The 15877-nt window shown below is 33.8% G+C and overlaps 2 long non-coding RNA genes across 2 annotated transcripts; one reads left to right on the forward strand and one right to left on the reverse strand.

Annotated features, from left to right (window-relative positions):
- Window positions 1-11411: 11411 nt before the first annotated feature.
- On the forward strand, window positions 11412-13031 carry LOC143248332 (uncharacterized). Its single transcript, XR_013026918.1, has 3 exons — window positions 11412-11782; window positions 12318-12367; window positions 12775-13031. It is a non-coding gene; the product is annotated as an uncharacterized LOC143248332 (long non-coding RNA).
- LOC143248333 (uncharacterized) lies at window positions 11792-12963 on the reverse strand. The gene is made up of 3 exons (XR_013026919.1): window positions 12826-12963; window positions 12544-12576; window positions 11792-12131 (listed from the first exon to the last, which is right to left on the reverse strand). It is a non-coding gene; the product is annotated as an uncharacterized LOC143248333 (long non-coding RNA).
- Window positions 13032-15877: the final 2846 nt, after the last annotated feature.

The following is a 15877-nucleotide window of genomic DNA, read 5'->3' on the forward strand; positions in this document are numbered from 1 at the left end:
TGCTGTTTGTGAACCTAGAAATAATACAGACTGCAGAGACTTGTATTTATTGTCGTGAAATACATTACCCAGTTAACAAGATAACATTCCTGCAATATTGTAGAAACATACACACTTTACTGCAGTAATGTTGTATTGCAGCAGCGCTCCATGGTGAGCACGCAAGAATGTTACTGCAGTGATGCTTAAAATATTGCAGTGCAACATTACTGCAGCACTGAGGTAATATTACTAAGGACACCAGTCATATTTAAAAATGTCTTTACTATAAAAGCAGAAAAATGAACAAATCTGATACATGTTAGAACCTTTTATTTACAAATATAAACATCATGTAAGATTAATTGCAAAGTAATAATTAAATCAGTCAGATTCTGGATGAGCAGACAGCTAATTGATAGCTGTAGCAAAAACGAAATAGTTAACATAATAAAATAATTATTAGATATTTTGCCATGAAAATCTAATATATCAAAAAAGTTACTTTTCCATAATAACGAATAGTTTATAATTATAAAATGCATATATGCATTTTTTTACCTTGCGTCTGCATTTTAATGGAGAGTGTTTCTAAGACACTCCGCAATGGCGTTTCTGTGGTGTGCACAACAGTTTTTTTATCAGCCAGCTTGTATGCTTCTGTAACAGACAATATTTATACATGCATGTAATATACATTCATGTTAAACAATTTAAAATACTACATAAATATTTATAATATATTAGATAATGAATGGTTGGGGATAGAACTCTGGGTACACCACTATGCTATGTGAATTATCATATTACTGAAAAATGAAAATAAAATCATTACAGTATCATCAGTAGTAAAAAAGCAAATGTATGCTGGATGCGAGCAGAGCCCATAAAGCTGAGAAGTAAATTTCAAGCCACCATGAAAAGTTGATTTGAACTACACTTGTATACTTACTGGCAACTGCATTATAGGCAGACGGGTTTAGGAAGGCCTTCTTCAGTTATCTTCCTTTTAGGCTATACCCTGCCCACGCTTCATCAGTGGCCAGTTAATAAAGCATGCCCCTAATTGTTGCCTTCATATAGCATCCACCCAGTGATGTAAGATATAGCACGTGTAATAAAAATTATGATGACAATGTGCTGTGAAGACAGACTAAAAATTTATATAAACACTTCATACTTCCTCAGCTTTGTAAATAAATGCAATTCATCATATAAAACCCAATAGGCAGACTATACTACCTAGTAATAAATATAAATAATTCTATAATTGAACCTGCCTTGCGATATGTCTGTAAAAATGAAACAGTTTTTCGTATTAAGCTAAATTCACTTTGAAAATATGATGTGTAAACGTAGTACCATTCTTTTGAAAAAATCCTGATCTTCCAATTTGAAATTCAGTGTGTCAAATTCTGCTTGACGTTTTGCTGGTTGAGGTACGACATCTTCCAACTCACTGTTAGCTATCTGAGAGCCACTCCCCACCAGTACTCTATGCATTAAAGCAAGCAACTATCGTTACCTTCTTCAAGAGTACTTGCATCTTTGCTAAGACCTTGTGTTGAAATGTTGCAATTTATAGAATTACGATATATTAATTAGTAATTACAACATATCCACGCTGCACAATGAGAGCGAGACTGTTATAACATTATTCATATATTTTATAGTTTTATGCTATAATGTGCTGAATTATTAATCACTCCCACGACAGATAGGTTAAAATTTTGTTGTGTTGTATACGTAACATAGCTAAATTTATTACTATACTCAACTAACTACTACTAGTAAAATTACTGACATGTTGCAGATGCAGAAGGTATTGATCCTAAGGTGGACGCACCAGGGTCTAGAGACTGCCTCTTGGGAATACTGTTATCTGACGACGAATCCAGTGATCTTTTCTTAGGTTCTAAAACAAAAATGATTCAACTGAATATGTAGGAATGTATGGTAAGAACTGTATCATTGTCTTTATTGACAATATATATTTTTCATATAAATACATGTTTAGATACATGTCTAATTAAGATAAGTTTTGCAGTAGGTATTTTAAGTAAAGCTTTGTGACAGTTCGTACTTGATATTGGTGTAGTGGCTTGTGCATGAGTCAGTGTGCGTCTAGCCTGAACTGGAGGCGGAGACAGAAGTGTTGGAATCTCAAGGTCTCTGGCAACATCACTGTCGTCACCTTCGTTTACAGTTAAAACAAACAGAATTACCTATTTTAATTACAAACACAGTTGTTTTTTCCACTGAAACTTAAATTCTAATATTATGAGCTAGCAAAATAACCTACCATCCCCTTCGAACTCATTGGAAGAGTCACTTAGCTGATGTTGATACCTGACTGGTGGCACAACGGCCCTTGGCTAGCTTTCTAGATCGGTTTCTCTACTGGACGTAAACTGTGCCTTGCTAGTCTTCATTACAGCCTTTTAATAAGAAGCTAGAAAACAAATTGTACAAATATATACCAACATGTATATATTTATCAGCTTTCAGACCACTCAGACTTGATGCAGTATGTAATCATTCAAGACAAAAACATATCGGTTATGACAGTGATAATATTACCAACATGTTCTTGAAGAGAATCACTTGATAAACATTTGTGCTATTGTCATGATGGATTACACAAAACTGATGACAGTAACTTTAGATTGTTTAAACATGTTTTATATTTGTGAGCTCTAAATCTATAACTGTTTGATCAGTAACCTGCATATCCAAACACTCGTCCCTCATACTTTCTCCATTTTTCTTTGTCTGGCATGGCAGCCACCTTTGCTAACTTGTTTTTCTTTGTCACATCTGGATAGAACGTGTGTGTAACCTGTAGAAAAATGGCCAAAATATAATAAATGACAAAAATTAAAGGTAAAGGATAAAAACCAAGTCATGGCGGTCCATATTAAGATAAATTGTGTAGCAGGTTGTTTTTTTATTTAATGCACTAAAAATAACACTACTATATATATCCTAACAGTTTTCCACAATAGTGCAATTTTTGAATCAGAATAACATTCCATCACTTCAAAACACACAGCAGCGGTCCATGTCATGTGCAACAATCAACATGAGTGTAAAAAAGCCAGTTTACCTGCTTTGCTGGTACCACTTTATCCAGCCAACTCACGGGTACAAAAGCCACTGTCCCATTATCTGATCCTTCATGAAACTTAACCACAGCAAATATCTTGGGCTTCTCACAACTCATGGTTGAAAGTGTATTCACAAATTTTTGCTGACTCTGTGTATTTGATTCAAGTTAATCATTTAGCTAATTAATGTAACAATGTTATTATTGTCAATTAACACTACTTGTAAAAAACGTGTACCACTACCCCTACATGCAACTTACCTTATAACTTATCTAATATTGATGGGAATAATAGGTCTCCATTTAGTTCCATCATAATCGCCTGTTGTTGCAGGTCTGTCACAGGAATCTTCTTCAAATATGCGTGTCTTGCTTTGACCTTGTATATTCCAAGTAAGGTGGAATCACAAGGCTTTGTGGGCCAGGCATGACCAAGCGTGTTAAGGCGTACGAGTCGTAATCTGAGGGTCGCGGGTTCGCATCACTGTCGCGCCAAACATGCTCGCCCTTTTAGCCGTGGGGGTGTTATAATGTGACGGTCAATCCCACTATTCGTTGGTAAAAGAGTAGCCCAAGAGTTGGCGGTGGGTGGTGATGACTAGTTGGCTTCCCTCTAGTCTTACACTACTAAATTAGGGACGGCTAGCACAGATAGCCCTCGAGTAGCTTTGCGCGAAATTCAAAAACAAACAAACAAACAAACAGAAGGCTTTGTGAATGCAGGTCGTCTATTACTAAATACATGATATAAGTACAGTTCTCTTACATCATCAGCAATATGAAGCAAGCTATGCACATTATAAACAAGGAATGTAAGTCTATATAAGGATTTTGCCTGCTTTACAAAGTAAATGAAAGCTTAGCAGCATAATTAATATACATCTGAACAAGATTTGGATTGACTAATATTGATATTGTAACTCTTAAAACGACAAAGTTATGGTACAAGTTGTCCCACAAAAGTCCTTTTAGCACAAATTTACTTGTATAAAGCAAAAACTGCCTAAGCTCAGTGGTCTTCCAGTACTTCAACTCTTCAAGACTCCTGGGCTTCTAATGTAAAGGAAACGAGTGCTTGCTTCCTTGATTTATTATGCCGACATTTTTAATATATTTGGCTTACATGTCCACAAAAGCAGCAGCCTTTTTATAACGCCTAAACAAATCTGATGCATATAATCAAATGGAAAACGTTTGACCATGTCAATATGTAAATCTATAAATGGAGAAATTGTATGGTGATGTTCCTCTTGAAACTGTAGTCTGAATGAGTGAACAGTTCTGAGAGACAAGTTATGTCATTCTTTTCACCCTTCTGGTCACACCTGTAACAGCCGTTATCCAGAATACAATTTGACACCTTTCACCATGGTTTTGGCTGGTGCATCGCATATAATGCATTTAAGCTTTATCTGTAAAACTTCACCATTAAACTCTAGTCCATCTGTCATAAGTGACTTTAATTCCTTCACTGTGTTACAGATAAAATCCAAGTCAGTCGGCTTGCTACTGCCATAAGCAAGGGCAACAGGAAACACCTTAGTAGTTTTGACCAGTTTTATGCCACACAGGGTGGGCCATAAGACCATGTTATTGCATTTGAAGAAATACAAACCGTCAATATTTAGAGTGAGGCATAACTTATCACGCACTGTGTCATAATTTTGAATGTATTTAACTAAAGTATCTTTTAGCCCTAGAAAAATATATTCACTTCCTGATTTGTCGATTGGCTGGACAACTCTGAGAGTCTTCAACAAAGTTCTTGCTGTAACAGGCAAAGGAGACTTCACACGAGGCTGCAAGCATTTCAGAAGATCATCTATGGTAGTATGTTTGACATCATGACTTCTGGCCTATTGTGCAAGTTCATCAGCAAGTGATGTTGGTTGGCTGTCATTGCTATCATATTCAGAATCTGAAAACAGTTCAAAATTATTTGACTCATCAATCAATTTCCATTGATTTTCTTGATCATCTGTCAAAGTAAGCTCTGTATCACTATTAGCAGATTCTTGTTCTGCCGTTTGTTCTTCTTTTGACACAACAGGGTCATTGTACTCGTATCCCTGAACATAACTACCGGTTCCAGTGTCAATTTCCTCCCAATCACTATCAGAGTTGTTGCTAACGTTATTTTAAGTCAATGCTTTCCTTGCTGCCTTCCACCTTTGTCTATATTGCAAACGATGGTACTTGCGCAAGTTTTGAAACATTGCGAAATTAATTTTGTAAATGAATAAATTTAAGATTCTTACAACTAACATGTAGATTATTCACTGAAACTAACAAACATGCAATTTTTTGTCAGTGTTGAAGTTAGATCTATACACACCAGATGGTGTCATGCAGCTGATGGCACATGCTTATTCATAAACCTTTGCAAATGAATCCTTTAAAAATGGATCTTATTTATGCATTATGTCATAATAAAGAAATTAAGGGGGTACCATGCTTATGTTCAAGTTATATGAGATTTTGTAAACCACCTTTATGGTTCAAAGATGCTGATTATAGTTACTTTTTTACAAGGATATGCGGATCCTATACCACTTCACGTCTTGCTTTATCATTTATATACTTGGCTAAAACAGGCAAAACGTGACACTGAGCAAAAGCATATTAAAATTTTGCAGCTATTCTACATTAATTCATGACGGATTTCACGCCTTTTACAATATTTATTAGTTTTATAAAGCAAAGATTCATGCTCCTTTATTCATTTAGTGAATAATATATTTAATACCTATATTACCGTCTCCAATTATCACTCATAAAGTTTGCGCCAAAACCCGCTTGCAGTTTCCCTAATTTAATATTATATTAGGGAAACTGTAAGTGGGTTTTGCGCGAACTTTGTGAGCGATAATTGGAGACGGTAATTTTGTGGCACTTTTTAGTAAAGAAATATTGATTAAAGAAAATTAAGACATTAAACATTATCAACTTACTTATAAAATACCAACCTTAATCGTCCTAGTAATGGCTAAGTCAGTATCGTTGTAACAAGTCTGAGTCTGTAATACGTAATACGAACACCTCGCTTGCCGATCCGCAGAGTGTACGCATGTGATGAATGATGTCCAAATCAGAGTGCCCAACTGCCATATATTATTATATCTCGTCTAATTAAAAATAATTATTTATATTATAATTCATAAACGGCTTATATACATATATAATTATATGAAAACAAATATGGCCACACTCAACGGTCTCTGGTATCAGCTGCCAGCATAGCCATATACTATATATATATATTATTGACATGAAATATATCAAACAGATACATATGTAATATATATATGTACATATTATTCTCTGTGCTGCCACTTTAGATATCCTCATTAGCATTGCAATTTGCCTATTTATGTAATAATTTAATTGTGTGTTTCAAAAATACTATATAGCAGCAGCAGTTCTCTGAAATAAAATTTTTAGAAAACTACAAAGAATACTGAAGCAACATTGTACCAAAATTTCTTTGTAATACATTCTCGTGTGTCCTGAACGTCATTCACAGCATTTAATGAGTAATCTGTTTAATATTGAATCAATATTGCTCAAATTAAAACTTGTAATACTGAATTTCTACAATGTTTAGCAAATGTTGCAGGAATGTAACAAATCATGCAACACTCCTGCAACCCTCTTGTAATGTTGCAGGAACATTATGTGTTTGCTGAGTAGATACTTTTATACAAAAAGAAAAGACGAAGGAGAAAATGATAAATTGTTAATGCAGATTCGTGAAAAAAGTTTCTTTCTTTGGAGAAAAAATGAATTAGTTGTGTAAAAAGTACGTGAAGTTTTATTTACTTTTATTCATACTGTCAGTATATTTATAGTTAAGGATTGGTATTACAAACTTAAAAAGTTTTGCTCTGTCGAAAAAGACGCCATTTGATATTTTGTAAAATACCTTGTATCAATGCTATATTTAGATATTTTTTCCTTGGAAATATGTTTGAACTAAATCTTATTCCTGGAAGATGTCCATCCTGAATTAAAATACATTGGAGATTTGGAATTCTTTGATATCATTTTTGGTTTTGTTATTTTACTTCTCAATGTTATAGACCTGACGTTATTATGTTTAGTCAATGAAAAACTCAGTGCGAAACGCTTGTACTGCAAACATTTCACAAGCTGTAGCCATTTGGTGTTTGTATTTACATTAGTTGATTTGTTGCTGATAATGTTTATTTGGAATGTAAACCTTAAACACCAGTTGTTTAATAACATAGCATGGATGTTCTTTCCAATCAAATTTTGTGAACAAAATAATGGCACCAAATTTATCCAACTCGCCAACTTTATGACACCACCGCAAAAACTATAAGAGTACACTTGCTAAGAATAGTTTATAATTTACCAACAGAAATTTATCTAATTAAAATTTGAAATTTGATAGACTGGCATTCGCAAGGTGGCGTTGAAAACCTGATACAATCTTACAATAATGGAACAATGGCGTGATCGTCTAAACACTTACCTATATATGTCAATAAACTATTACGTATAGTGTTGCCATTTGTTACACTAAAATACAATAAGATTTCAAAGTCAGAGTTGGTTAACGAGGCTCGTGAAAGTGGCGCAATTAATTGAATTGCACCTCAAACAATATCCATCACAAAAATTTAACATTTTGACTATCCAAGAACCAGATAGTAAGAAAAATAACTATGATATATGCAGCAACCATTTCTTTATAATCGAATACAATTTTAACTAAAGGTAATTTCCTCACAACAAGAACATGACTTTCTCTAAGACTGTACGTCAGAGTATGATTACATCTTTATTGATATTAATTTTAAATTCAGTAATAGAAAACGGAGTTTCGTTTTATTAAAAAAACTTTATTTTTAAATAAATGGTAGAACGTTTATAATGTACAAGCATAACAGTTTATATTAGTAAAATTTATTAAAATTTAAACTCTGTACATTGAATTATTTTGTTGACATAAATTTTGCATAAGTACAGAGTGCAGTGTGGAAACTTTTGCTTTGCAGCACTTTCTAGACAATAAACAAATAAAGTAAAATACTTTTTAAGAAAATGTTCACTTTTTCAGTTTTTACAATGAGGTATGAATACTACGATTAGCAGTTAGTAACACAAACATCCGCTTGTATGGCACATATGTCAGGGTTTTAAGATGAGTGATCTTGAATCATTTACAGTAGGTGTCTGTGTCTTGTTGGCGATAAATTCGTACAGTATACGGACAGCATAAATCCATTTTTTTTAATAATATATTCAAAATATGCCAAACATATGTACAAACATTCTGTACACTATAAAAAAATCACAGTTTTGTCTAAAACTCCAAATAATTATCTTTTCTTGTCAAAGGCCCACACAGGCTGATTCAATTACTTTAGAAAGCTATTGACAAGACGCACTATTTTTCTTTGTAGTGAATAATTTGCGTATGTTACCCAGTGGGGTACCACAGTTGTATCCTGAATTTCAAATGCTTTTCGTCAATGTCCACAGAGACAGGCTCACTTAGTTAAAAATACCCTTTGAAAAGACAAAATATCCTTTTTTATCTAGTAAAGTGTGAAACTCACGTTAAAATATGCCTGTTAAGTTATAGTTTTCTAACTTTTTCTGATTGAACTTTGTTTTCGCTATTTTCTTCTTTGGTTATTATTCACTTGTGCTTGCTTTGTCGCCTCTTTTTATATTTCGTTCACTGAAGCCTCTAATTTTCTATAACCTACAATGTAAGGTAACGAGAAAAATACCCAAAATTCGAGTAAGTTGGCGGCAACAATACTACAACAACTGAGTCGTACACGCAACGCACGACTCTTACCGAGCTGTACAAACCTGTTATAACTAACGCATTTAAAATAATTACCTTTTGACTCACTTGTTATGAAACGTAAATAATCGTTAAATATCAACTCATAAAATAATTTAATAACACCTGCACCAAACAGTCTTGTTTATTTTACAACATAATAATCTAGATTGAATCGCTTAGTCGTTTTCAGTTCGACAGGTTAGGAAGAAAAGGGACCAAGGGAAAGTAAGAATATCAAGGCCAATCTTATTGAAGTCAAATACACGGATATAGATTGAAATGACTACTCTCCATTCCTCATAAAAACATTTTTAGATGACTATTCGGTGCTTTACAACTTTTTGTCTGAATTTAATGATTTTACCCCAAGATATTCACCTCAATCTAATATGGCTAGCTTTCAATTGTAAATGGAAACAGCTGTCCACAGTAGTATATGGTAATCTTAGTGGTTCGAAAGGCTTTGCTAATGGTATCTAGAGGAATAACCCTTTTGCTCAGTTAGTTAAATACTTGCATGGTGTATCAGAAGTCTAAGGTTTAACTCTGAGACACACCCTAAGGATAAGAGGAGAATAATGTAGTAGTTTAAGCTGAAAATCAAAGAGGTTTACTAGAAGTAACTTGAAATTTAGCCCCTTATCTCAGTCTGTATAAGCCATGAGAAAGAGCTATTTTTCTGAAATAATTTGTTAATATGTTTACCTGACACACTCATTGATGATGCTTCCATTTCTTTTCTTTGGAGTTGTATTTTTTTCTTGCGAAAATTAGAATTTGTTTGTTTTGAATTTTAGATAAAACTACTCTTGGCCATATGCACTAACCATCCCTAATTTGGAATTGATACGTTAGAGAAAATTCAGCTATCAACACCACCTACCACCATCTCTTTACCAAAGAATGCCATCACATAATAATGTCCCCAGAGCTGAAAGGGTAAGCACATTCGGGCTGGGACTCTCAATTTGTGAATCGAGTGTCCAAACCATTGGGTCATGCCAAGTTTCGTTAAAGGCAAAATTTATATCGTTGTTTGCTTGTATTTTAAGCACAAAACTATATAACTGGCTATCTGTGCAATGCCGACCATGGGTATCGAAACCCCGTTTCTAGCATTGTAAATTCACAATGTGACAAATCTACTATTATATATCTATTTTAGTATTAATATTTAAGTTAAATTTACAGTTAGAAATGTACATAACTTATACTGTTAAATCTGTATTGCGAAATTCCTGCCTAGTCACTAAAATTGTAAAAAAATTTCGCGAGTGTAAGAATCAACAATACACATGTATAATATAAACACTGGTGTTTCGTTTGTATTGTTGTGCAGGCTAAAATTTCGAGAAACTCTCTTCGTGCTTATAAATATAAGCAACGTGACTCGCCATGAGAAAGTGTATATTATTGGTTTGCTATAATTCGGTTGCTATAAATCTAGAAAGCTATAACTTTGATATCTGACTGGGGACTTTTATAGATTTCGTATTTTATAAACCATTAACTTCAGTAGATTCCCAGCGAACATTAGTGTTTTTACCACTGGCCCGGCATGGCCAAACGTGTTAAGGCGTGAGACTCGTAATCTGAGGGTCGCGGGTTCGCATCCCCGTCACACCAAACATGCTCGCCCTTTCAGCCGTGGGGGCTATAATGTGACAGTCAATCCCACTATTCGTTGGTAAAAGAGTAGCCCAAGAGTTGACAGTGAGTGGTGATGACTAGCTGCTTTACCTCTAGTCTTACACTGCTAAATTAGGGACGGCTAGCACAGATAACCCTCGAGTAGCTTTGTGCAAAATTCAAAAACAAAACAAAACAAAATTTTACCAAAACGTTATATAACTTCAGAAATGGATAACTCGGCGTGTAGCCGGCGAAGAATACAGAGCTATCTAGCTCCTTGTTGAGTGAATTATATCTATATCAACTCAGAATTAATTCGCTCATTATGAATTCTCGGCCTGGCATGGCCTAGCGCGTAAGGCGTGCGACTCGTAACCCGAGGGTCGCGGGTGCGCGCCCGCGTCGCGCTAAACATGCTCGCCCTCCCAGCCGTGGGGGTGTATAATGTGACGGTCAATCCCACTATTCGTTGGTAAAAGAGTAGCCCAAGAGTTGGCGGTGGGTGGTGATGACTAGCTGCCTTCCCTCTAGTCTTACACTGCTAAATTAGGGACGGCTAGCACAGATAGCCCTCGAGTAGCTTTGTGCAAAATTCCAAACAAACAAACAAACAAACATTATGAATTCTCAATAGAAGACTCAATATTATTTTTGAGTTTATAAAACTTTTCAACATGGATCATTATTTACAATAATCGTTATTGTAAATTGTATTATTGTTTGCATATTAAAATATATTTGTATTAAAAATGCGTGTATCAATCTTGTTGATAAGTATCATAAATTAGATACATATTGACATATATTTAACTTCTAAATCTAAATTACAAAGTTATAGTACGTTACGTAATAATATAGAGACATGTCTGGGATAAGTTGTAACTCGTAACAGCAAGCATACCGCAGTGCCAGTGAACCTGTTGTTTGACTTGAAGACGCTTCTATTTTGCATATCTCTTATATTGCACGATAACGTACTAAGTTATTAATGTTGTACTAATTTTACTGTACTAGCATAAATGCATTTAAAGGAAGACCTTATTTTAATATTAAATTAGTAGGCATTCATATGTGTTGTTGAATAGGGGATATAGTTAGCGAGTAAGATGATCTAAGAAGGTAGAAACGTTCTGTACTTTATTTTAATTAAAGTGCTAACACCCATACCAGTTGTCTTGAGAATACATTTTTATTTCAAGTGGGTTTCTCGTCATCACGAAAAACAAATACAGCAAAATATGGTAAATAAGTTTTGTTTTTCTGTCAAATAATTATTTAAAATGCTTCTCTCGCTAAATAAAAGCTGAAAACAGAATTGTCAAGATATGTGGTCCAACTTTGACATTTTGTATTTAGCAGGTTTATTTGTTGTTTTTCTGCATATATGGTCTTCATAATAGCATTTTGTTGGAGCTTATTCATATACGTTTTCAACCTGCAAGTATTTAAAATTAATAAAATCCTGAAATATTCTAGAGGTTGTTTTCTAACATTTCCTTTCATTTTCCTTTATATATTGTGATAAAAACACTGGTTTGGGTTTCAAGGGTTTCCACTTTTCCAATTTTTGTAGTCTCTATTTACGCATGTCTGAAAGAAATAAACAGAAAATAAAAGTAGTGACAAAATACTTATCTTTAAATCATAAGCATGTAATTTTTTATTATTGTTTCATTTAGTCAAACTTTGAAATATAATTAAAGAACAAAATTTCCTGATAGTATTAAAAGTTCCAAATGTTCTCCAACAGTAGAACGTATTTAAATACATTTCTAGCACAAAAGAAGAAGAGATGAGGTCATTATGAGACCCTGAATTAGATACAAGTGAGTTAAAATACCAAAATATTTTTTGTGTTCTTTAAGTTTTATAATTAATGGAAAAAATCAACTTATTTTATCAGTCTGCAGTTGATTTATTTTTTAGAGTAAAGCATTTATAATGTGTTATAGGTGTCTTTAACAAATTAAAATAAATGTTGGATTAATTGCAATAAACTCACCTTAACTTTCTGATATTCATCAGTTTTATGATCCTGAAAAAAAATATGTGCTAGATGATAACAGTGTTCTCACAGTGGCATGGAAAGTCGAATATAGCAAAACTTTTTACTAATAAGTAATATCCAAAATATAAAATGTGAGTTTTCAATCTTTAAATTTTTATATGCCTGTTTTATTCTTTAAGTCATAAGTGTTTGGTCCAAATAGTAACCTACTTCACATTATTCTAGGCACATAACCTGGGAATGATGCATTTAAGTAACAGTATATCTCAAACTTACCTTATCCCATGTTGATGGTACACAAAGTTATCTGTCAGTTTCAGCATCATTGGCTATCCAGCAATTGTTAAACGTGCTTTGATACTGAGATGTAGAGAAAAACAAAATACGCATGTATTTAACATAACATAAGACAGGAAGAGATCACCGACAACCCATACAGAGCACTAAATGAAAGTATTAATAAAGAAGTTTATTCTAAGAAATATTTAATCTCACTCTTTTTATATTTTTATTGTTTACATTTTCTGTTAATTATTCCAGAGCTTATCAAATTATGCAATGTTTAAACAGTGAGATAAGTGTTGAATGACAATTTTCTTATAACTCTGTGTTACAAAACAGACAATCATTTATTAAACATATTTGTTTTGTTTAGCATAGCATAACAATGTTTTGGGACAATACAGGGCACATTGGTTCATCTTGGCTATGCCATCCTCTAAACATAACTGTTACTATGACAAATAAATTAATATATAAAGTCTGCCTTTATCATTAATATATTTATCATGGTTTCTGTTACTCTCACTTAAATTTACTAAATACACAACATCCAAAGGCAATCCAGTCCAAAAGCTAACTCTTCTATAAGAAAAATAAAAAACCTTGTTAACTAAAGATGACTCCTACTGTCAGAGTTTATATTTGTCTCATAGTTCTACTATTCTCACTGCTAAGTATGAAAAAAGATGATGCATCAACATTATCAGTTCTTTTTCAAATCTTAAACACCTCAATCAGACCTCATCTAACTTCTTTTTTAAGAGGAAATAATTCGATAGATTTCAATCTCTCTTCTTAAGCAACCCTTTCATCCAAAGAACCATTCTAGTAACCCTTCTCTGAATCCCTTCCAACAATTCAAAGTCCTTCCTAAGGTAAGGAAGACATGATTGAACACAATACTTTAAATGTGGCCTAACCAAAGACTCTGCCATAGTTATCTATGGCTCTGTGAGGAAATTTTAGAATGTTAATCAGTAAGTTCCTTTTTGGGCGTATTTGCCTATCTAAATGAAGTGAATGCTATAATGCAGGGTACCAGAGCAACATACTTCAAAGCTCAGAGTAAAATGGAAGCACTTCAACGTAAGCTAAAACTTTAGGGTGAATGTATACTTATGGAAGAATTTGATTGCTTCGAAAATGTCAGTGTTTTTTGTTTACTTATGAATGAAATTTCCTTAAGTAAAGATGCAAAAGTTTCAATCTTGCAGCATATATCTGATTTGTGTACAACTACTGGGGAGTACTTCCCTCCTCATTTGGAAAAATTACTATGGACTCAAAATCCCTTTGTTGACTCTGTAAATACCAATGATTTGTCTTTGAAAGAGAAAGATCAGTTTATAGAAATTTCAACTGATTACACCCTGAAAGCAAAATTAAAGCAGGAAAAAATTATACAGTTGTGGATTTAAATGGCCATGGAATACCCTGAAATAAGTAACAGAGCATCAGATGATTTTCTTGACTTCTATCAGTTTGTTTCTTCTAGATGGTGCCAACAGGAACTTATCTGTAACTTTTATCTGCTGTCCATTGTGCTAAGCATTAATTTAAATAAACATCCTTCAGTGAAGTTACTGCTATCCAGTTAACCTTATGCAAATAAATTACTGCATAGAATATTTTGCATAATATGTGTGTGAGACATATCCCATGCAGATCTACTTTTCTTTTTATCAATTACATATGTTTTTCTAAGAATTCCATTCCAGAACAGTTGATGATGTAGCTGTACATGAAATTACCAATATTTTTGTAACATGTGGAGTATGATTGAAATTTTAGAGGTGTGGTTAACCAGTTTGATCTAATTTGAGCTTGAAAGACACAATTATATATCATGTTTACTCTTTCATACTGCACTCAATGTTACATGAGAAAATTATAATTTTCATATAATGAAAATGTAGTTCCTACAAGTACTTATCACCTTTTATATTAATAGCTATTCTTGTTCAGTATTGCCCTTTATATGCAAAACATTTTTTTGCATATGTCACAAACCTTGACACTCCCACCCATCTGAAATTATTTAAATGCAAATCACCATATGACAGTCCTCCACCAATAAGAGTGCAACATACTCTCTTGATGCATGTGACTTTCTATATTCAATTCTAGTAAATTATCACTTCGAGTTTGGCTAAAAAATGGAAACGTGACAGGGTTAAGTTCCTATTGGAAATAGATTTCAGTAGAGGAAAATTATTACTTTTCATATGGTACATTACTTTCACGTAAGCTGTAAAATCCCACACTGAACATGTGGAAGGGCCAGTGTGAAGAAAAGAAAGAACCATTCGTTGAAATCTTCCAAAGAGCACTCCCAAAGCAAGTCAAAGATCATACATGGGAGGTCACACCACTTCTGTACCAGATAGTTTTTACTCACTGTAGAAAATCATTACAGATAAGGACCTAAATAGAGAATCTATGGATCTGTGACAAAATGTCCCCAAAGGGGAACAAATCCATATAAGCTATCTGCCACTGGACTGGAACCCACTAGGTTATCACTGTTACTGTTGGTGACATGCTCACCTATGTCAAATAAAACGACAAGGTTTCCTCATATAGTAAAAACTATATCTGGTACAGAAGTGGTGTGACCTCCCATGTATGATCTTTGACTTGCTTTGGGAGTGCTTTTTGGAAGATTTCAAAGAATGGTTCTTTCTTTTCTTCACACTGGCCCTTCCACATGTTCAGTAAAGGCTGAGAAGGACTAGGACAGGAAACAGAAACAGGGATTTGCTTCGGCTTCTACTTCAACAAACATGAAACCAAAGAAGAAGGGGTAGTGTGTTGATGCACAGACACCACACGTGATTCTAAAGTCTCAGATATATCTTTAAAAATATAATGCCAAAGAAAAAGGGCCATTCATAAATACCAAAGATAAGAGGGCAGTAAATGAACCTGGGACAAGGCTACATCTTGACCCAGGAGATCCCAATAACAGAGAAACCGTACATGTAAAGAAAGAAAGAGCTGAAGACAACAAGTGAAACAATGTGGAGGTAATTATGGAGAGGCTTTT

The sequence above is a fragment of the Tachypleus tridentatus genome, chromosome 4 (assembly GCF_004210375.1).
Source record: "Tachypleus tridentatus isolate NWPU-2018 chromosome 4, ASM421037v1, whole genome shotgun sequence".
NCBI classification, from domain to species: domain Eukaryota; kingdom Metazoa; phylum Arthropoda; class Merostomata; order Xiphosura; family Limulidae; genus Tachypleus; species Tachypleus tridentatus.